The sequence below is a fragment of the Musca vetustissima genome, unplaced genomic scaffold (assembly GCF_032173495.1).
Source record: "Musca vetustissima isolate MV318-11 ecotype Yass unplaced genomic scaffold, APGP_CSIRO_Mvet_v1 utg67309, whole genome shotgun sequence".
NCBI lineage: Eukaryota > Metazoa > Arthropoda > Insecta > Diptera > Muscidae > Musca > Musca vetustissima.
This window is the reverse complement of record NW_026878574.1, coordinates 1-24,251: the sequence shown is the minus strand read 5'-3', so window position 1 is coordinate 24,251 and position 24,251 is coordinate 1. Positions and strand designations below refer to the sequence as shown.

At 33.6% G+C, this 24,251-nt stretch overlaps 2 non-coding genes across 2 annotated transcripts; both read right to left on the bottom strand.

Moving 5' to 3' along the window:
• Nucleotides 1-16,953: 16,953 nt before the first annotated feature.
• Trnaf-gaa (transfer RNA phenylalanine (anticodon GAA)) lies at nucleotides 16,954-17,026 on the bottom strand. The gene has a single exon. It is a non-coding gene; the product is annotated as a tRNA-Phe (tRNA).
• Nucleotides 17,027-17,361: 335 nt separating this feature from the next.
• Trnaf-gaa (transfer RNA phenylalanine (anticodon GAA)) lies at nucleotides 17,362-17,434 on the bottom strand. Its single transcript has one exon. It is a non-coding gene; the product is annotated as a tRNA-Phe (tRNA).
• Nucleotides 17,435-24,251: the final 6,817 nt, after the last annotated feature.

Here is a 24,251-nt window from a genome sequence, read left to right as displayed (position 1 = left end):
ATCGTTGGGCATGCATTCTTCTAGTCATGCTCCTTACCAGCATCTAACCACCATTCTTGAGTAGTTCGGCTAGTAACCCATTGGCACCTGCTGCTTTATTATTCTTCAGCCGATTGATTGATATTTTGACCTCGTCTGGGCTAGGTGGTATACACTCTACACCATCATCTATTATTGGTTCTGGGGTATATTCTTCATCGCTACTATTTGATACCAGAAGTATTTCCAAATTTTCCTTTCAGATCCTCAACACGCTGTCTGTATCTGTCACCAGGTTTCATTCTTCATCTCTACAGGAGGATATGCCTGCACCAAAGCCTTCGATTTGGTGTTTTAATCGTTGGTAAAAATTTCCGGACTTCATTCTGACTCCGTACATTGCGATTTGCTCACGTCTTTCTTGTTCTTTCTTTTTTTTTCTGAAAATACGTTTCTCCTCTTCTTTTCTCCCGATAATTCTCCATCGCATTACGTATTGCAACTGTCTCCAGCAGTGATGCCCATAATACTCTCCCGCCTATGCTAAACAAACGGCAAGACTAAATTGAGAGAGAATACGTGTGGTTTGTTGTCACACGTATTCTGGGCTGAGCAACACTGGTCTGCACGGTTGCCCTATACGCTGCGTTTTTCATATCAGTAACATAACGTCACTGATCGTACCACGGATTTTTTGATGATGGTCTTTGGCATTCAAATGTTGCTTTTGCTGAAGTTTGTAGGGAGTGGGCAATTCTTTGCCATTGTGCTTCTTTAGTATTATCGGAACAAGGAGTGTTTTCGTCAGGTTCGGGTAAGTTAGCGGAGTAGGCTTCTGCTACCTGTTGTGTTTGCAGCTTTTCGACGTCTAGTTTGCGTGTTATATTATATCGCTCATTTGCTGCTACATTAAGACGAGTGCGAACTGTGGCTGCTACAAGGTAATGGTCCGAAGCGATATTCGCTCCTCGGATCGATCGAACGTCTAAAACACTGGATGAATGCATTCGATTTGATTTCTCGTTGTTCGATCGGCAGAAATCCAGGTGGCCTTGTGTATATCGATATGTTTGAATCAGGTGCTGCTAACTACTATGTTTTTTGCTACCGCGAAGTCAATCAACCTCATGCCGTTGTTTGATGTTTCTTCATGGAGGCTGAATTTTCCTACGGTGGGGCCAAAAATATTTTCCCTTTTGATTTTTACATTAAAATCTCCTAGCAGAATTTTAATATCATGGTTAGGGCAGCGGTCATATGCTGTTTCTAAGCGCTCGTACAATATGTCTTTGGTCTGCTCATCTTTGTCTTCCGTCGGTTTATACGGACTATAGCAATTCAGCTACAATACAGGGCATAATCATCTGATTTACTTACGCCTGTCTCTTTCCATCGCATTTCCTGTAAGGCTATAATATCGGCATTGTACTTCTTGAGTACGTCCGCCAAAGCGAAAACTGGACCTGTTCTGTACAACGTACGCAAATTCCAAGTGTAGATTCGCAGATCGTGGTGGTTTATACGTTTGCGGGGTTCTTCAACTTTAAGAGTGGTTTGGTTTTCTTTCTCAATGATTTTTCGTAGTATTGTATGTATTTCAACCGGTGATGAAAATAGCTACCCCAGGTGACACCGAGGGGGAAGTTCAGTGTCTATATTTGAGATGAAAAGGGTGGCCAAGATAAGCCTGGGATTCGCCATGTTAAAGCCAATCAGAGCCTTATCTGGAGCTATGTAAAAACATTAATCATCATCATCAAAATACAGAAAATGTGGCCTGATCGAACAATTTATGAACCCGGAATTGAGAAAATGCAGAAACATGGGCGGACCGTTATATGTGAATTATTTTAAAACAATGAAACATTTTTTGCAGAAATCCGGACGGAGTTTGTATCTCCGGACTAGGAAATACAAACTCCGTTTGGGAATTCCTGAGGGTTTATCTTTCCGGAAAATAGGGAAGTATAATTCTCAAAAATTTCGTTGGTAAAATCCTTCCAATAACAATTTCAAATAAACACCCGTACATAATTGTCCCCAGAAATCTATAATTCAATTTAACGAAGTAACGAAGTGCATGTATCGTTTTTCATTAATCTCATTTATGCTCATAACCCTTTATTACGGCGATACGATCTGTTTCATTAATTTCCTTCACCTAGTGAAAGTTATATGGCGCTGAATATGCCAGCAGCATCTCGTAAAATCCAATTTTCTGTTTTTTTCCTCGACCCAAAAGTTCAATGTCCTCAATGTAGGTGCAAGTTTCTTTTTTTCTTCTCTGATATCGTAAACAAATAATATTTTTTTTTTGTGGTGGTGCGTAAACATTGACTTCTTATCTTGAATGAATTTAATTTTATTTCGTTTTAATTGTGGCTTAACCAAGAGCACGCATGTAACCGTCACAAAATATGACGAAATGTGTTGTTGTTATTATTCGTTTGTTTCTGGGTTACGATTTCACTTTTGTTTTTGTTGGGGTATGTAATTGAGGACATGTAGTACATACTTTAAATATTTGAGGTATTTTTGGATTAAAGATTTCCTTGAAGTAATTTGAAAAGGACTACAGGATATATGTATATCGCATCATTTGATAACTTCTGGATATCAAAGACTGCAGAAGTCTCCCGAAATTTTAGAAGGTATCTTTCCAGGATGGGAGACCTTATATGTTTACCTTACTATAGAATATCCCAGCAATTATTTTCCCTATAGAAGACCTAAGAAGATCGTCTGTATATTGAACAATATTGAAGTCGATCTGTCTACGAAGACATCAGAAGGGTTTCTGTCTATCGAAAACTAAAGCAGTTATTTTATTTGGTGAACGTCTTAGAAGTCCTCATAACGTTTTGATCTTTAGCCATGTCTGGCTGTGTGAAATTTCGCATATCGGCCCAAGTTTTAGTACAAGTCCCTTAGAACTGTACTCTCTAATATTCAATATTTTATACTCAGTTGCCCACCGAATTGTCTGTAATTTGGTATCTAGGGATCTCATATCGAATGCCAAATGTTTCTATGTTTCGAGTAGGCCCCATAAAACTGAATCCCACAATTACTCAATATTTTGGGCAGGGTTTTAACCGAAGAGAATCTAAATTGATTTTGTGGGTTCTCGGTAGGTGTCATTTTTTGGTTCCATGGTCTTCGTGGGTAAGCAACTTATGTTCGGAACATTTTCAATATGAGTCCATGTTTTGACATATGTAGGTCTATACAAAGGTTACAATCGGTATGTTCAAGGTACTAGCCCAATTTTCCAACCTGAGTGTCTGCAATTTTGTATTTTGTTTTTCCTGCTCTCAATTGCCTATGCATAGCCCTCCGTTCGGTTTTAGGTATTTTGAATGCCCTCCTTATGGTGAAGAGTATACATAGTTAAGACCGACCGAACTGAATGAAAATTTCCCTTGTTTTGTCACTGGAATACCTCAGAAGATCCATTGACTGTCTTTGGAAGTCCTCAGGAAAAATTCTGATTATAGAAACCCTCAGAATTATTTTAAATAGGATCTTACGAGTTCATCTGTCTATAGTAGAATCCATGTCGTCTGTCTACAGTAGAGTTCTGTCTTCAAAATACCCCAGGATACCACCTGTCCATAGAAACCCTCAGGAGGTCCTCTGTACTTGGATGATCCTAAAAAGGCTCACAGAAGACCTAAGGAGATCTTCTGCCTATAGAGGTTCACTGTTGTCTATAAAATAAATCAATAAGTTTTCCGGAAATTCTTCTGCATATAGAATACCTGAGGATATATTCTATATATTTGGGGTTTTCTGTCTATAGAAGTCTCCAGAAAATCCTCTGTTTATAAAATACTTCAGAAGGTCCTTAGAAGATAATAGGTGGTCTTGTTTAATAAAGATCTAAGAAGGTCTTCTGTCCATGGAAGATCACTGAAGATTTTTTTGTAGAATATATCAGGAAGCTTTATGTCCGTAGAATATTTTAAGATGACCTCAAAAGAAGGTTTAAAACATCCTCGTTTTGTCTTCATGAAACCCTCAGGACATAATCTGCGTATCGAAAATCTTAATAGGTCCTTGCCTGTCTTTAGAAGTCCTTAGAAAGTTTTCTTTATCTAGAATATCTTCTATTTATAAAGTCAGCGGATTTTCTACCTACACATCTTTTGACACTTTAAGGGGTATTTCTGTCCTTCAAGAGGATTCACATAACCCCTTATGAAGTCATCTGTCTTTAGACACTCATAAGAGGTTTTCTATCTTTAGAAGACCTTGAGAGAAGGACTTTAAAATGTCCTCGTTTTATTTTTAAGATATCTTAGAAGTCTTTAGAAACCATCAAGACATATTCAGCGTATCTAAAGTAAAGAAATGACCTTTGACTTTCATTAGAAGGCCTAAGGAAGCCTTCTGTCTACATAATACCTTATGCAGTTAGAAGGTCTCGGGAGGTCCTGAAGACTCTTTCTCTTCATAACATATATCACAGAGTTTTTTTTATATATAGATGACCTTTTCGGAGACTTGAAGAAGTTCTCATGACGTCATCTATCTTTAGAGGGCTCTTTTATCTTTAGAAGACCTCAAGACGTCTTCGATTTACGCCTATCTTTATCCCTAGAATACCTTAAAGGCAATTTTGCACAGAGAAGAGCCCTCAGTATATGGACCTCATGAAGCATTCTCTATTGTAGACCTCAGATTTTTTTTTGCAATAGGAAACCTCAAAAGCCAAAGGATACTTTGGGCGATATTTTGTATCTCTCTAAAGGTGATTTCAAGATGTCTTCTGTCCATAAATGACTTAAGGAAGTCTTCCATCTGTAGAATATCTCAAAATGCCTTCCTTCTATAGAACATATAAGAGATCTTCCTTATATAGAAGTTTACTTCCTTCAAGGGTAAAACTCCTCTTTAACTCAATGCAATTTTTTCTTCCTTCTATAGAAGTTGACTTCATTCAAGGGTAAAACTCCTCTTTGAACTCAATGCAATTTATTCAAGCATACTACTTTTTCAACACTATCAATTATATAACTCTATTCAATAAATTAGAATGGCTAATTTGTTGTGAACACTATAAGCTGATTAATTAACAGAAATTAAATGTTAAGATTTTTTTCTTGTAATAATGCGTCATTGACGACATTTACAGCACCGCAGAATCGGATTTCAGCGCTTTAAGATACAATTCCAGTTGTAATGACTGTAATCCATTCAAATACATATCCACTCACAAGCATACATACAAATGCATCCCCTCCACAAAGCTACATAATGTCATATATCAAATTCGTAACAGAACCAGTTTTGTTGTTGCTATTGAACAGCTGATTAGATCGATCTCCAAGTCGTACTTCAAAATCATCCATACCGGAAAATTCTCAACACAAACAAATGCTGCTGTTGCTGCTGCTCGCATTAAAAATCAAAGTTCAAAGTCAATGTTTTTGTCGAGCCAATGAAAAGTGATACCCTGTCTGCTGCGACAACGGCAAAATAATGGATTATAAACAAAAAAATCTGAAAAACAACAACAAAATACGATTTTAAAAGAAAAAAAAAACTATATTTAAAAAGGCATTTGAAAAGTGCATAAAGTTGGTGATGTGGTCCAGCCAACGGCGACAATTGCAGCATATATTTGTGTATGCGCCATAAGTACCAACACAAGCACACAAACATAGTTGTTGCTCATGCCGTCGTCAAACGCCAAAGCGACAAATGTTAACCTTGGCTCTGAACTCGACTCGAGAATAGCTTAAAGCATTTTTCAAACATATTTCTTGTAATGGGAGTTTATGTTGTTTTCGTTTTTTGTTGTGCCACGGTTGTAGACACAGACAGATCGACCGATTTATGTATGTCACAAATGATGTATGTTCAAGTAAAGTAGTTATTTGGTAGTTGGTGGGGGTATAATTTATATTGCGCTGAATTAAATATATTCCTGTTATGATTCAATCCCATCAATTCTATTGTATTTCATTGATCTAATAGAAATAAATTTATTTGCAATGCGGACAGTGGTTCACGAGGTAGACAAGGATGTTATGATATATTAAAAGGATATTATGGCATATTTGAAGGAATGGAAATGGTGGCCAAATGTTCTTTAAACTAAACGGAAATTAAGGGGTATGTGGTACTATATGACAAGGGTTGCAAACAGCGACAAATGGAGAAAAAAGTCAAATTTGATTGGTCCAGCTATACAATATCCTTTACTACTTTGGCTAAATTTAGGAGGTGCTAATATTAGGTTGGGGAAAAAGAAATACATTATTTGCATATGAACTATATAACTTTATTTAACATGCTTCGGATTTGGGCCACAAAGGGTTAATCACTGGTAATTAGCTGTTTTATGGGTTTACTGTACTGTTTTTGACCATTTTTATAGTTTTTCGGCAGTAAGTAAAAACTGAAAATAGACACATCTTATTGTAATAAAATGTATTTAAAAATGAATTAAAAATATAAAAAATAATAGTAAAAATAACTAAAATTTTAGATCTAATCTGTTTGAAAATAGAGTTGCTTTAGTTTCGTCCAAGAAAATATTGAGAACATTTTATTTTTTCATAAATTATTATTTATTTTAAAATAAATTCTTTGGAATTTTAGTTTCTTTTGTGTTGGCCACTAGTGTATATTTCGGGCAGATCGACCGATATTTGCACTATCTTGACCGCGATATTTGCACTCTCTTGACCGATTAGAGGCATTTTGTTCAGAATCACGTTTTCCCGATGTCAAAACTTACTTCATAAGATACAAAATTTTCGCTAAGTATTGGCCGTTCATTAGCCAGCTTGCATTTTTATGAAAAATTTGTTATGTTCGGTTTATAGAAAACTAGACTAATGAGCGTCGTCCTTGACCATAACCGGAACCTCTACGGTGGTAATATCAGAATAAGAAGACACATGTAAGAATTTAAGTAAAAATCCCACATCTGAGAACATACACTATAATTTGTATCAATTTTAAGGTCAACCACTCATCTTGGACATATTATCAACTTATCCGGTTTATGCCCTTTTTGGGGTAGAATACAAATTTTGTCATTTTCACACAAAAGTCTGAATCCATAAGACCCGCTAAAGGTCATACTTATTCGATGGTCAAACCCTTTCTCTGTGTAAAATGTCGTGGTATTCGGGTCATAATTATAGTCGACCAGAAAAACAGACAAAAATAATGTTGTTTGTCCTTTTCATTCCCTAAATATTAATCGATCATTACAAAATACATGGAAGACCTCGGTCAGAACCCTTCCTTCATGAAAAATTACATCATGATTGGTCCATAACTGTGGCGTGTATCGTGTTTACAAATAATAGATAAATAATAGACTGATGAATGGGTATCTCGCCGGAATTTATCTTTCAACAATATAATGATTCCAAACATACTGCGCTAAATTCCAGACTTTGGATACAGTATAACCGTCCCAATCAACTAAAGGCCTATCTTAATGCTATTGAAAATTAGTTGTCAATTTTGAAGAAAAAGGTAATGGGTCGATTATGGATAGCAACCAAACTCCAGTTATTTTTAGAGAAATGTTCAATCAACTGCTCATTTTAGCTCTAAGGCGTATTTTCGGCTATCAAAAGATGCCGGCTAATAGAGGAAAAACTGTGTAAAATTTTGATTGTTTCCAAATTAACAGAAGAGGAAAAGGGGAAGAATACAATTTTTTTATTCGAAAACAAAGTTACCGGGACTTGTCGGATGTATAGATAGTATACATATCATGGTCCCAAAAGGTGTTCGCCATTTTGTAGTAAATTTAACAATTATTCCATCCAGATTTTAGTTCTTATTGCTAAACACTAATAAATGGTTGCCGAAAAAAAAACTATTTGAAGCAACTGAAGTTGACAACAGTTGGCATCCATAATTCAAATTGGGCAACGCAACTAAACTATGGTTACCATCCGTAATCGACCCATAAGAAGAATAGCATCAGAAACGCGAGTGACCTGAAAATATCTACAAAAACGGAATGAGATCAATTATGATCCCAAAGTGCGGTTATAGAACAAAAGATATATCCAACAGGATATTATTTGTCTGGCTTCGGTATCTGTAGCACACTGTCCTTCTGGGATGAAGCAATTTATGGGTAGCCACCCAGACAATTTGAGGATTTTACATAGGTACTCAACTTCTGGCATATCCCGCTATAGCAGAGTTTCACACAGACCGAAAATCCATGCAGTCCGAGTCAAACGCTTTGGATAATTTAGTACTTCGGATGGTAGCTCCTAGGCAGGAAGATATAATTTACGGTGTGGAACACTTCGTTAAACAATCCACCTTTCCAGCGCTCTAGAGCGACTTAACTGTTGTCTATAGTTTATTCATACCGGTTCCAATTCGAAGTTTCATTAGCTAATCCGATTGCATCTGCTGAAAATGTAAGTCTCATCTCGAGTATTCGCCCACCAATTATAAATCTATCGTTTGCAGCCGTAATGATGATTTGAGATTTGGTTTAGATTATTAGGTTAAATTGAAAAGAGGAATGGTGGAAGGATCCTCAACAGTTTCAGATTAGCTTACTATACTTCTAGAGGATTTCTATTTTGTACGAAGTCCTCCAGTATTTACTAATCAAACCCACTCAAACCCAAAAGTTGGGTAGCGGCTTAGAAAAATGTTCCAACGCGTTCTCTCGGAATATCGTACAGTCTTCTAATTTCTCTTTTGTTAGACAATAAAATTCACTTTTTTATATATTTATTTTGACCAAAGGATTGTGTGGGTCCCATTCGTACGTGCTGAGGTTAGAAGGCCTAGCAAATTTTCTGAAGCTATGGTTGGTTAATTCTTTGAACCCTTTCAATTTGGCTTTGCTATGGTTTAGGAAATTGCGTCTTTAATAAGGGATGCGAAAAAGCGGTCTGATTATATGTACGATTATGGGTTGGTAGTCTGAACCTAGTGATATGATGCACTGGCACGATATTGCCAGGGTACTGGGAAGCATGGAGATGGGCCAATATTGGTATGGAGTTATTTTTGATTTTACGGAATTCGATCATTTTACGAGATTTATGAAGTAATGGAATGGGTTGTTTATGCAAATATGTTGGAAATCGCTGTGGATCCCATCGCTGAAGAAAATATACCGCTTGTTTGTCAAAGATTGGTTGCGTGATTCAAAAACCAGGGTTTTATAATGGCCAACACAATCATCAGATCTTTACCCTATAAAAATCTTTGAAGTATCATAGATAGCAAAATCAAAAGAGTTTCACAAACAGACATAACCTATTCCCAAAGGTTGCAGGATGCAAGAAATAGTATACCCATGAATAAAATTGAGAATTTTTTAATTCATTGCCTCGTATGTGTGCTGTCGTAATGAAAAAATAATGGTGATGTTGTCCTTTAAGGTCAAATATTAAGCAAATGAATCGGTACACATATGTTAACTGGTGGTACATACACAGTAATAATCAGGTATAATTTTCACAAATTCCATGTATCAATCAACCTCAAGCGAAATGCGTCTGTATATATCATATAACCCACCTCGGTAGTCTTTAATTTTCCCAACCTATTACATCAATTTCTCCACGAATCGTCGGGCACGATTTTAGCTTTTTTTGGAGATAATTCAGTTCATTGTGATAAAATTTGGCAATGTTTACGGATTAATTCCATTCCACTCTACGTTTTAACCCGAATAGTGATGTAAATATTTTTTTTCGAATTGTGGAACGAAACATTCAGCCTCTCTAGATTGTGGGTCATTGAATCCAAAAATTTGATTTGTATCCTTTTTTTGTTATCAGGATAATTGACAGGATAATTTTTTGGGCTGTGACCATATGGTCACGCTAGAAATACGGGCTAGAAATATATATTAATTGAAAAAGTTTAGTACATTCCACTGTACATTTGAAAAATATTTCAATACATTTTTAGTTCCGCTATAAATATAACAAAAAGTTCAAATCTTTTTTATTTTTCAATATATTCCTTTTTGTTGCTGCTGCTTCGCCCCTGTTGTATTTATATCACGAGAATGTAGGCTAAATGTCTGTAGTATCGATATGACTGTTTTTATACCCTACACAACTATGTTGTCAGGGTATTATAGCTTTGTGCAGCCCCAAAAGTTTGTAACGCCGCGAAATATTGGTCCTAGACCCACCTTTAAGTATACCGATCGTCATATCTCGACTAGCTGAGTCGATCTAGACATGTGTGTCCGTCCGTCCGTCTGTCCATTATAATTTGTAAACACGATACAGGCCACAGTTATGGACCAATCTTCACGAAATTTTGCATGTAGGATGGGTTCTGGCCAATGAAGACCCCTATTGTTTTTGGGAAAGATCGGTTAATATTTAGGGGATGAAATGGACCAAATACTAAATTTTTGTCGGTTTTTCTGGTCGCTCCAGAGGCCGCAACAATGGTCCGAACATCGTGAAATTTTGCATGGAGAAGCGGATTGGGCCAAAGAATAAGCATGCCAGTTTGGAGAAAGATCGGTCAATATTTAGCGGGTCAAATGGACCCTGACTTTTGTGTGAAAAATGACAAAATTTGTATTCTATGGCGTATATATTTGCCCCTGAAGGACATATACCCGAGAAGTTGATATTATATCCTAGAGGAGTGGTTGACCTTTAACTTGAGACCAATTATATTGTTGTATGTGCTCGTATATTATTTAGTAACCCATTATCACTCTGGAGAGCGGAATTATAGCGCTGATCGCTTTGAAATGTTCCATGAGGTTCTAGTTATGGTCAAGGACAACGCCTATAATTTTCGGTGATGATCAGATAATAATTTTGGAATGAAGTGGACCGAAAACTTAATTTTTTGTGTTATTCTCGAGTCGATCTATAGACCTCAAATGAAAGCTGAACCTCACAACACAACCCACGGTGAAGGGAATCTGGACAATAGCTGTACTGAATACTCGTAATATTCGGAAAATATGTCAGTGTGAGGAAGAGGTGCTGTTTACCTCTAATCGGGCAAGAGGGTGCAAATTTCACGAAATATTGCCCAGTCTCGGAATAAACATCCGCAGAAAATATGAGTTCCGTGGTAGTTGTGTAGGGTATCGTATGGTCGGCTCCGTCCGACTATACTGCTCCGCTCACTGGTTTTTATTACATTTTAATTACATGGAATTGGAATTGAATGTCGTCATGAAAGTTGCCGTTGATTGGTGTTGTCGAATTAGTGGCGGCAGTCCCTCCCATTGAAAAAAAAAAACTGAAATAAAAAATGGAATGTCAGAATTTCCAGGTGATGATTTGTTTGATATAATTTACATATAATTTATTTATATTTATAATTTAAATCCGTATAAATAGACAATGTGAACTCGATGCGGATAGAAATAGGTGAATGGCTTATAGGGTGTTAATGGTTGTTAAGAGGATATTGCAATGTGATTAATTTCTACGGCTAGAATATGTCGGTAAGTGATGAATCCTTGATTGATTATAAATTCTAAGTATTTCTATTTACATTACTTTCTAAAGATTATAGTTTATCTTCCTGTTAGGGTGGTGTGTAGTTTTTATAAAATAAAAAGAATTAATAAAATATACATAAAGTTGTTGCGTGCTATTTAATACATAATTTATTATTTTTTTTATTATTTTTCTCCAATTCAGAGGCATTGGCGTCTCATTCTACTGAATTCTTTAAGACTCTGTTCCGCTTTACTTTTAAAATTTAAACATGAATCCCAATGAAATGTCCCCTTTTTCCTACTCGGCCAACGGCGCCATTGTACGCTTTTTAGTTATTTTCAAAAATGTACAATAATTTTCTCTCTCTCTCTAATTAATTTATAATTATATATTATTATAAACATTTAATTTAATTGATGTGTACATTTCGCTAGAGTTTAAGTGAGCTCAGTCGTGTGATGAATTTTTGTGTAATTGTAATTTGTGGCTGGGGACGTTTTTGCCCACCCGACTCACTGACAGACTGACTTCCTTGTTTAAAGTCAACGGCAACAGGTTTTGTTTTTCGTTTTTTTGCCTGCATTGTATAATAATTTTTATTTGTGGAACAAATTAGCGAACGAAAATATTACAGCCTATGACATAAATATGTACGTAGTGATATGTGAGTAATTGAATATTGGGTTAATTATTTTGTTGGCGTTATTATTATTATTTATATTTTTGGAAATGTAATTGTAGTTTTTTAATGTATGCAATAATTTAACATTCAACAAAATGAAGGTGATCTTCATCAATCATAAATGCAAATTGATTGATTCTTGATTGATTTGTGCGTACGTACACTTTGAAAACATAAGTTTTATACTTCAAATTAATACAATTTAACATTAACAATGTTACAAGTGAAAAAGGAGTTAAGTTCGGCCGGGCCGAACTTCAGAAACTTATAATGTGGAGTTTCCCTAAAATCTCAAAACAACAACTCATATGTCTAAAGTTCTCAAAATACTTTACTTTAGAGTTTTATAAGGTTATACATCATCATTCTGCCAGGGGTGATGCCTAAATGTGGACAGATATACCTCATTTTCCAACCATTAAGTATTGTACCTCGATCCTTTACTTCACTTAATTTTTTAAAATAAAAAACAACAACAGATGTACAGGCGGGTGGGAATAGCTAAATAGCCATAGAATTCAATATTTTAGAGAGTACAAATCGATCATTTCGAGTTCAGAATGCCCCTCATACTATCGTGAAATACGTATATCTGGGGACAACTCTTAATATGCGAAAAAAATGAGTTAACTATTACAATATAAAAAGGGTTTATGTGGGGACTCCCACCAAAAAGAGGCCGAATATTTAAAATTTTTGGTAGGAAGATTTGTTAAAAATTACGATTTCAAAATATCTAATTACAGTCATTTCGATCCAAAAACTTGTCCATCGAATCATCGAGATCCGGGTAGTTTGAAGATATCTTTATATGGAGGGTACAAGAATTCACTATATGAAATGACTTAAAGAAGGAGACCAAATATACAATAAGGGGGAACTTGTTTCCGTGCATAAGTAGAACTTTCTCACACTTAAAGTTTGAAAGTGATATTAGCTCCATTCGTTCATCAAGTTCCTATTGTACTTTTCTCACTTTTTATTTAGAAAAAACTTTACACTAATTTAAATTTATCGGTCTAAATAAAGTTGAATTTCGTTATATTTCCATCTCTGTTTTCACTATTAAAACTACTAAAGTAAGGACTTCATAAAAGTACCATTTCCCATTCGAAATTGCATGAATTGTTCTTTCTGTATATGGCCGAATGTGACCCACTTCCAAAGGTACCTCCGATTGCAACAGAAATCTAGCTCTATACTAAATTTGGTATAATTTATTATCCTTTGTACTCTATTAAAACTTATTTCGAAAAAATGCCAAATTTCAAATATAGGTTCACCCAAATCGAAATTTAGTGCCATTTAGTACACATTAATACAAATTTCCATAACTACTTACATTAAGTACGAATTTCCAAAACACGCCAATCTTAATTTCAAATGTCAGGATTCCAACTCTCTTGGTTCACCTAAATCCAAATTTTTATCAAATTTAGTACCTTTTAGTATACATACGTACAAATTTCCTTTACTATCTACATCCAATGGAAATCTTATTATCCATTTTCAGGATTCGAGCTCTGACGGTTCACTCTAAATCCAAATTATAACAAATTTAGAGTTCCCCCCACCCTTCCCAACACTGATCCTAACTTAAAATTTCAAGATTTTAACTCTATTAGTTCGCCCAAATCTAATTTTGGTACCATTTAGTACATTCGGCTCTATCAGTTCACCCAAAATTTAAATTGTAACAAATTTAGTACTCATAAGTATGAATTTCCAAAATCCATACCTCAATCCTACACTCCAACAGTAACCTTATTTCCATACCTCAAATCTACATTTGGCACCATTTAGTACGCATTAGTACGAATTTCCAAAACTTTCTACAAAACCCAATTCTACACCCTAACAGTGATCTTAACTCAATATTTCAGGATCCCAGCTCTATCAGATCTCCCAAAACTAAAAAATAAGTATGAATTTCCAAAACTACATTCATACACATGTGCTACACTCCAAATCTAACCTTATTTCCAAATTTCAGTGTTCCAGCTCTATCGGTTCACCCAAATCCACATTTGGTTCCACTTAGTACAAATATCCAAAACTTTCTACAAAACCCAATTCCACACCCCAACAGTGATCGTAACATCAAATTTCAAGATCCCAGCTCTATCGGTTCACCAAAATTCAAATGTGGTAGTACGCATTTGTACGAATTTATAAAACTTTCTACATAGCCTAATCCTACACCCCAACAATGATCCTAACTCGAAATTTCAGGATCCCAGCTCCCACAAAAAGCACCTAATTTTGTACGATTTAGTACCCATAAGTATGAATTTCCGAAACTACATACCCATGTGCAACATTCCAACTGTAAACTTATTTCCAAATTTCAGTGTTCCAGCTCTATCGGTTCACCCAAATCCACATTTTGTACACATTAGTACAAATTTCCAAAACCTTCTACATATTCCAATCCTACACTCCAACAGTGACCCAAACTCCAAATTTCAGGATTCCAGAGCTATTGGTTCACCCAAAATTTTAATTGTAACAAATTTAGTACACGTTAGTACGAATTTCAAAACTTTCTACAATGCATAATCCTACACCCCAACAGTGATTCTAAATTTGTACCAAATATCGTACCATATAGTACTTTTCGTACACATGAGTACACGGTTTCAAAACCATCTCCTTATATCGACCCTACTTCTCAAATTTAGTACATTTAAGTACTTTTCGCATACTTATAGTTCGAATGTCCAAAAAACTCCTTGGTATATTTATAAAAGACTCTATCAATGACCCTCAATCCAAATTTCAGAGTTCTAGCTCTACCGGTTCGCCAAATACAAATTGTACCATTTTTAGTACTTTTCGTGCCGTTCTTGTACGATTTTCCAAAAACCCAACCTTATCTGACCTTTGGACTAAGAGTGAGCCTCATCCAAAATTTCAACATTATAGCTTCAGCCTTTTAGTCTGGGCTTGATGAATTCTTAAGTCAGTCAGCCTGTCAGTCAATCACCTTACTCTTTTATTAGTATAGATTTCGTACACTCTTAATACGAGTTTCTGCAAACTCATCATTACCTCGAATTTACGTTCTATCAGGAACCCTCACTGCAAATTTAAGAGTTCTAGGCCGTCCCGTTTACCTCATATCAACACTACAAAGTTCAGTGCATTTTTGAGCCCTTTAGTACCCTTGCAGAATTTCCACAAAAAACAGTATTATCACACATCTACAAAAATACTATCCACATACCAAATTTTTGGGTTCTTGCTTTAGTCCTTTAATTTGAAAAGTACCCCGAAAGTACCAATTTTCAATTTTGCACTGTATATTTAGATCAATGGCATCCTAGCTATCATGAAAACAGCAATACTTCTTTGTTGGTCAGATCCTCTTCCCCTTGTAACATATGTGTCTACCGATTGTGGTAAACAGTATCAAAATCGGTAGACAACATTAAATATTTACGTATAACATCCATATCCGAGTACATACAGCTATACAATTGGCTTTAACTAAAGGTCAACCACTTTCCTAACCATTTTTCATACAAAAGTCTGAATGCATTGGAACCGTTAAACAAAATGCGTAGGCTTCGGGGAATAATTGTAGCCTCTAGAGTTTTTAGTCCATTTCCCTAAATATTAACCGATCATTACCAAAAACAATTGGGATCTTCATTGGCCCGAACAAAACCTACATGCCAAATTTCGTTACGATTGGTTCATAAATGTGGACTGTACTTTGTCTTTGTCCGATATATGGCGATCGGTGGGTCTAGGACCAATATTTTGCGGCGTTACAAATTATTGGGGCCAAACAAGGCTATAATAACCTTATAACATAGTTGTGGGAAAATGTTGCAAAAGGCTTTAAAATATTAAAAGTCGGTTGGTTTTGTTGGATCGGATATATACCAAATACCTTGCAATCTAGAGTAATACCGAAATTTAATATGTCTCCCAATTTATGGTAGAGAATATAAAAACGATCTTATCTTATTTTAATTAAAACAAATTAGGCCTATTTTAATTTGAATTACATTTTTTTAACCCGAAAATTGTTTCGTAATTAGACAACAAAAAAATCTCCATATTAGAATAGGTCATGAACTCGGTGTTAATGAAAGTGAAAACAGTCAAAACGAATGAATTTAATACGCAAAATACATCTGAATGAAATTTAGAATTAGATAAACGAACTTTGTGTCATGTTTTGCAATGATTTTTTGTAAAGACGCAAATAAAGAAACAAAAAAGTGCATCGTCATTTATTTAATATTCTTTGTACATTGTTGTGTTTGAATGAAACTTAATTTGTTTAAATGTTTCAATTAGAATACAAAACATAACTATTAACCTGAAGTAAGATGTTTACCAATAAAAAATATATGGTTCAATAAACCGCTAATATATGAATTAACGAGATTTTAATAGAAGTGTTCCATTTTGAAGTTTTTTAATTGCTAAGGAAATATTCTATATAGAATGTGCTATCCATTTTAATTAAGTCAACAAAACTGCAGTTTTGAATATATTGACAATGGCTATATGCAGATAGCATAATGAATGAACGATAAACCTCAAATCTCAAGGCATATATGGAGAGGGGTAGTAGGTTCTTAGTCCGTCTTTCTATATCTTGTTTATATTCAGATTATTCAACGTGATTTTTACATTATGAATTTCTAATTGATATATGGTGAAGTGAAAGGCAATATATGGTCCCAGTCCATACAATATTTATAAATTTTACAGGTCGGAATTTCGACTGGATCAACAGAAGCAATTGGTCAGAGAACTTGGATGACATTTAAAATTCGAAGTTATTGAAAAATCCTGTGAAAGTGTGTAGTACTCAAATAATATATAATTTGCCGAAACCCGGGATTGAACCGGGGACCTTTAGATCTTCAGTCTAACGCTCTCCCAACTGAGCTATTTCGGCTGACAAAATTCTCCAATGATATATTTCAATTCAATCAACGACAAAATATATATTTTTCAAAATATTATATTCTGGCGCAGTTCTTTATCAGATTCGAAATCTGGGATTTTATATGAATGCATACATTTCTATTTATTTTATTGCATTTGTATAAAAATTCGTTCTAAGAATATACTTCGGGCTCCAAAAAAATTAAAACTCGAATATAGGTTATTTAAAAAATACAGCTTTAATTGTCCTTCAAAAAATAAAACACTTTATTGCCGTTATATGAAAGTCAGTCCCGACTTACTTCGGGTCCAGAGAATATGATTATTTAGGGAAATATAAAAAAATGCCGAAACCCGGGATTGAACCGGGGACCTTTAGATCTTCAGTCTAACGCTCTCCCAACTGAGCTATTTCGGCACATATAAATCGGGATAACAGAGCTTCATGAAAATACTTAAAATGTATTCTTGCACACTATTCATCGGGTCCTTAAAAGTAAGGTTTATTGGTATGTTGGTCCTTACAAGACCAATACTTTAAAACTATGCTTTAAAAAATCCACGTCTTGTATAATCCTTGAACAAATATTCTTTAAAAAATCCACGCCTTGAGAAAATATTCTTTGAAAAATAAAAGGCCTTGTTGTTGCCCTGAAAAAATATTCTTTGAAAACCCCAGGCCTTGTTGTTGCCTTGAAAAAATATTCTGTGAAAAATCCACGCCTTGAAAAAATATTCTTTGAAAAATCCACGCCTTGAAAAAATATTCTTTGGAAAATTCAGGCCTTGTTGTTGACTTGAAAAACATATTCTTTGAAAAATCCAGGCCTTGTTGTTGACTTGAAAAAAAAAATTCTTTGCAAAATACAGGCATTGTTGTTGCCTTGAAAAAATATTCTTTGAAAAATCCACGCCTTGAAAAAATATTCTTTGAAAAATCCACGCCTTGAAAAAATATTCTTTGAAAAATCCACGCCTTGAAAAAATATTCTTTGAAAAATCCACGCCTTGAAAAATATTCTTTGAAAAATCCACGCCTTGAAAAAATATTCTTTGAAAAATCCACGCCTTGAAAAAATATTCTTTGAAAAATCCACGCCTTGAAAAAATATTCTTTGAAAAAACCACGCCTTGAAAAAATATTCTTTGAAAAATCCACGCCTTGAAAAAATATTCTTTGAAAAATCCACGCCTTGAAAAAATATTCTTTGAAAAATCCACGCCTTGAAAAAATATTCTTTGAAAAATCCACGCCTTGAAAAAATATTCTTTGAAAAATCCACGCCTTGAAAAAATACTCTTTGAAAAATCCACGCCTTGAAAAAATATTCTTTGAAAAATCCACGCCTTGAAAAAATATTCTTTGAAAAATCCACGCCTTGAAAAAATATTCTTTGAAAAATCCACGCCTTGAAAAAATATTCTTTGAAAAATCCACGCCTTGAAAAAATATTCTTTGAAAAATCCACGCCTTGAAAAAATATTCTTTGAAAAATCCACGCCTTGAAAAAATATTCTTTGAAAAATCCACGCCTTGAAAAAATATTCTTTGAAAAATCCACGCCTTGAAAAAATATTCTTTGAAAAATCCACGCCTTGAAAAAATATTCTTTGAAAAATCCACGCCTTGAAAAAATATTCTTTGAAAAAATCCACGCCTACTGGTAGTCCTTGAAAAAATATTCTTTGAAAAATCCACGCCTTGAAAAAATATTCTTTGAAAAATCCACGCCTTGAAAAAATATTCTTTGAAAAATCCACGCCTTGAAAAAATATTCTTTGAAAAATCCACGCCTTGAAAAAATATTCTTTGAAAAATCCACGCCTTGAAAAAATATTCTTTGAAAAATCCACGCCTTGAAAAAATATTCTTTGAAAAATCCACGCCTTGAAAAAATATTCTTTGAAAAATCCACGCCTTGAAAAAATATTCTTTGAAAAATCCACGCCTTGAAAAAATATTCTTTGAAAAATCCACGCCTTGAAAAAATATTCTTTGAAAAATCCACGCCTTGAAAAAATATTCTTTGAAAAATCCACGCCTTGAAAAAATATTCTTTGAAAAATCCACGCCTTGAAAAAATATTCTTTGAAAAATCCACGCCTTGAAAAAATATTCTTTGAAAAATCCACGCCTTGAAAAAATATTCTTTGAAAAATCCACGCATTGAAAAAATATTCTTTGAAAAATCCACGCATTGAAAAAATATTCTTTGAAAAATCCACGCCTTGAAAAAATATTCTTTGAAAAATCCACGCCTTGAAAAAATATTCTTCGAAAAATCCACGCCTTGAAAAAATATTCTTCGAAAAATCCACGCCTTGAAAAAATATTCTTTGAAAAATCCACGCCTTGAAAAAATATTCTTTGAAAAATCCACGCCTTGAAAAAATATTCTTTGAAAAATCCACGCCTTGAAAAAATATTCTTTGAAAAATCCACGCCTTGAAAAAATATTCTTTGAAAAATCCACGCCTTGAAAAAATATTCTTTGAAAAATCCACGCCTTGAAAAAATATTCTTTGAAAAATCCACGCCTTGAAAAAATATTCTTTGAAAAATCCACGCCTTGAAAAAATATTCTTTGAAAAATCCACGCCTTGAAAAAATATTCTTTGAAAAATCCACGCCTTGAAAAAATATTCTTTGAAAAATCCACGCCTTGAAAAAATATTCTTTGAAAAATCCACGCCTTGAAAAAATATTCTTTGAAAAATCCACGCCTTGAAAAAATATTCTTTGAAAAATCCACGCCTTGAAAAAATATTCTTGAAAAATCCACGCCTTGAAAAAATATTCTTTGAAAAATCCACGCCTTGAAAAAATATTCTTTGAAAAATCCACGCCTTGAAAAAATATTCTTTGAAAAATCCACGCCTTGAAAAAATATTCTTTGAAAAATCCACGCCTTGAAAAAATATTCTTTGAAAAATCCACGCCTTGAAAAAATATTCTTTGAAAAATCCACGCCTTGAAAAAATATTCTTTGAAAAATCCACGCCTTGAAAAAATATTCTTTGAAAAATCCACGCCTTGAAAAAATATTCTTTGAAAAATCCACGCCTTGAAAAAATATTCTTTGAAAAATCCACGCCTTGAAAAAATATTCTTTGAAAAATCCACGCCTTGAAAAAATATTCTTTGAAAAATCCACGCCTTGAAAAAATATTCTTTGAAAAATCCACGCCTTGAAAAAATATTCTTTGAAAAATCCACGCCTTGAAAAAATATTCTTTGAAAAATCCACGCCTTGAAAAAATATTCTTTGAAAAATCCACGCCTTGAAAAAATATTCTTTGAAAAATCCACGCCTTGAAAAAATATTCTTTGAAAAATCCACGCCTTGAAAAAATATTCTTTGAAAAATCCACGCCTTGAAAAAATATTCTTTGAAAAATCCACGCCTTGAAAAAATATTCTTTGAAAAATCCACGCCTTGAAAAAATATTCTTTGAAAAATCCACGCCTTGAAAAAATATTCTTTGAAAAATCCACGCCTTGAAAAAATATTCTTTGAAAAATCCACGCCTTGAAAAAATATTCTTTGAAAAATCCACGCCTTGAAAAAATATTCTTTGAAAAATCCACGCCTTGAAAAAATATTCTTTGAAAAATCCACGCCTTGAAAAAATATTCTTTGAAAAATCCACGCCTTGAAAAAATATTCTTTGAAAAATCCACGCATTGAAAAAATATTCTTTGAAAAATCCACGCCTTGAAAAAAATATTCTTTGAAAAATCCACGCCTTGAAAAAATATTCTTTGAAAAATCCACGCCTTGAAAAAATATTCTTTGAAAAATCCACGCCTTGAAAAAATATTCTTTGAAAAATCCACGCCTTGAAAAAATATTCTTTGAAAAATCCACGCCTTGAAAAAATATTCTTTGAAAAATCCACGCCTTGAAAAAATATTCTTTGAAAAATCCACGCCTTGAAAAAATATTCTTTGAAAAATCCACGCCTTGAAAAAATATTCTTTGAAAAATCCACGCCTTGAAAAAATATTCTTTGAAAAATCCACGCCTTGAAAAAATATTCTTTGAAAAATCCACGCCTTGAAAAAATATTCTTTGAAAAATCCACGCCTTGAAAAAATATTCTTTGAAAAATCCACGCCTTGAAAAAAATATTTGTAAAAAAGCCATGCCTTGTGTGGGTCCTTGAAAAAATATTCTTTGAAAAATCCACGCCTTGAAAAAATATTCTTTGAAAAATCCACGCCTTGAAAAAATATTCTTTGAAAAATCCACGCCTTGAAAAAATATTCTTTGAAAAATCCACGCCTTGAAAAAATATTCTTTGAAAAATCCACGCCTTGAAAAAATATTCTTTGAAAAATCCACGCCTTGAAAAAATATTCTTTGAAAAATCCACGCCTTGAAAAAATATTCTTTGAAAAATCCACGCCTTGAAAAAATATTCTTTGAAAAATCCACGCCTTGAAAAAATATTCTTTGAAAAATCCACGCCTTGAAAAAATATTCTTTGAAAAATCCACGCCTTGAAAAAATATTCTTTGAAAAATCCACGCCTTGAAAAAATATTCTTTGAAAAATCCACGCCTTGAAAAAATATTCTTTGAAAAATCCACGCCTTGAAAAAATATTCTTTGAAAAATCCACGCCTTGAAAAAATATTCTTTGAAAAATCCACGCCTTGAAAAAATATTCTTTGAAAAATCCACGCCTTGAAAAAATATTCTTTGAAAAATCCACGCCTTGAAAAAATATTCTTTGAAAAATCCACGCCTTGAAAAAATATTCTTTGAAAAATCCACGCCTTGAAAAAATATTCTTTGAAAAATCCACGCCTTGAAAAAATATTCTTTGAAAAATCCACGCATTGAAAAAATATTCTTTGAAAAATCCACGCATTGAAAAAATATTCTTTGAAAAATCCACGCCTTGAAAAAATATTCTTTGAAAAATCCACGCCTTGAAAAAATATTCTTCGAAAAATCCACGCCTTGAAAAAATATTCTTCGAAAAATCCACGCCTTGAAAAAATATTCTTTGAAAAATCCACGCCTTGAAAAAATATTCTTTGAAAAATCCACGCCTTGAAAAAATATTCTTTGAAAAATCCACGCCTTGAAAAAATATTCTTTGAAAAATCCACGCCTTGAAAAAATATTCTTTGAAAAATCCACGCCTTGAAAAAATATTCTTTGAAAAATCCACGCCTTGAAAAAATATTCTTTGAAAAATCCACGCCTTGAAAAAATATTCTTTGAAAAATCCACGCCTTGAAAAAATATTCTTTGAAAAATCCACGCCTTGAAAAAATATTCTTTGAAAAATCCACGCCTTGAAAAAATATTCTTTGAAAAATCCACGCCTTGAAAAAATATTCTTTGAAAAATCCACGCCTTGAAAAAATATTCTTTGAAAAATCCACGCCTTGAAAAAATATTCTTTGAAAAATCCACGCCTTGAAAAAATATTCTTTGAAAAATCCACGCCTTGAAAAAATATTCTTTGAAAAATCCACGCCTTGAAAAAATATTCTTTGAAAAATCCACCCCTTGAAAAAATATTCTTTGAAAAATCCACGCCTTGAAAAAATATTCTTTGAAAAATCCACGCCTTGAAAAAATATTCTTTGAAAAATCCACGCCTTGAAAAAATATTCTTTGAAAAATCCACGCCTTGAAAAAATATTCTTTGAAAAATCCACGCCTTGAAAAAATATTCTTTGAAAAATCCACGCCTTGAAAAAATATTCTTTGAAAAATCCACGCCTTGAAAAAATATTCTTTGAAAAATCCACGCCTTGAAAAAATATTCTTTGAAAAATCCACGCCTTGAAAAAATATTCTTTGAAAAATCCACGCCTTGAAAAAATATTCTTTGAAAAATCCACGCCTTGAAAAAATATTCTTTGAAAAATCCACGCCTTGAAAAAATATTCTTTGAAAAATCCACGCCTTGAAAAAATATTCTTTGAAAAATCCACGCCTTGAAAAAATATTCTTTGAAAAATCCACGCCTTGAAAAAATATTCTTTGAAAAATCCACGCCTTGAAAAAATATTCTTTGAAAAATCCACGCCTTGAAAAAATATTCTTTGAAAAATCCACGCCTTGAAAAAATATTCTTTGAAAAATCCACGCCTTGAAAAAATATTCTTTGAAAAATCCACGCCTTGAAAAAATATTCTTTGAAAAATCCACGCCTTGAAAAAATATTCTTTGAAAAATCCACGCCTTGAAAAAATATTCTTTGAAAAATCCACGCCTTGAAAAAATATTCTTTGAAAAATCCACGCCTTGAAAAAATATTCTTTGAAAAATCCACGCCTTGAAAAAATATTCTTTGAAAAATCCACGCCTTGAAAAAATATTCTTTGAAAAATCCACGCCTTGAAAAAATATTCTTTGAAAAATCCACGCCTTGAAAAAATATTCTTTGAAAAATCCACGCCTTGAAAAAATATTCTTTGAAAAATCCACGCCTTGAAAAAATATTCTTTGAAAAATCCACGCCTTGAAAAAATATTCTTTGAAAAATCCACGCCTTGAAAAAATATTCTTTGAAAAATCCACGCCTTGAAAAAATATTCTTTGAAAAATCCACGCCTTGAAAAAATATTCTTTGAAAAATCCACGCCTTGAAAAAATATTCTTTGAAAAATCCACGCCTTGAAAAAATATTCTTTGAAAAATCCACGCCTTGAAAAAATATTCTTTGAAAAATCCACGCCTTGAAAAAATATTCTTTGAAAAATCCACGCCTTGAAAAAATATTCTTTGAAAAATCCACGCCTTGAAAAAATATTCTTTGAAAAATCCACGCCTTGAAAAAATATTCTTTGAAAAATCCACGCCTTGAAAACATATTCTTTGAAAAATCCACGCCTTGAAAAAATATTCTTTGAAAAATCCACGCCTTGAAAAAATATTCTTTGAAAAATCCACGCCTTGAAAAAATATTCTTTGAAAAATCCACGCCTTGAAAAAATATTCTTTGAAAAATCCACGCCTTGTATAACCCTTGAAAAAATATTCTTTAAAAAATCCCGTCTTATGGTTTCATATTTTAAATGCTGAATGGCTGGAATGCACTTGTTTGTCTATTTTACGATTTGTTGTCCAACAACAACCTCGGGTTCCCAAATTTCTTTTAACTTCACCGGCCAATGTCTAATTTTGTTTACACATGCTACAATAATATTATGTTTTTTGTTTTTTTATTTCCTCTTCTCTAATTATTCTTGTCTCCAAAATTCTTTGC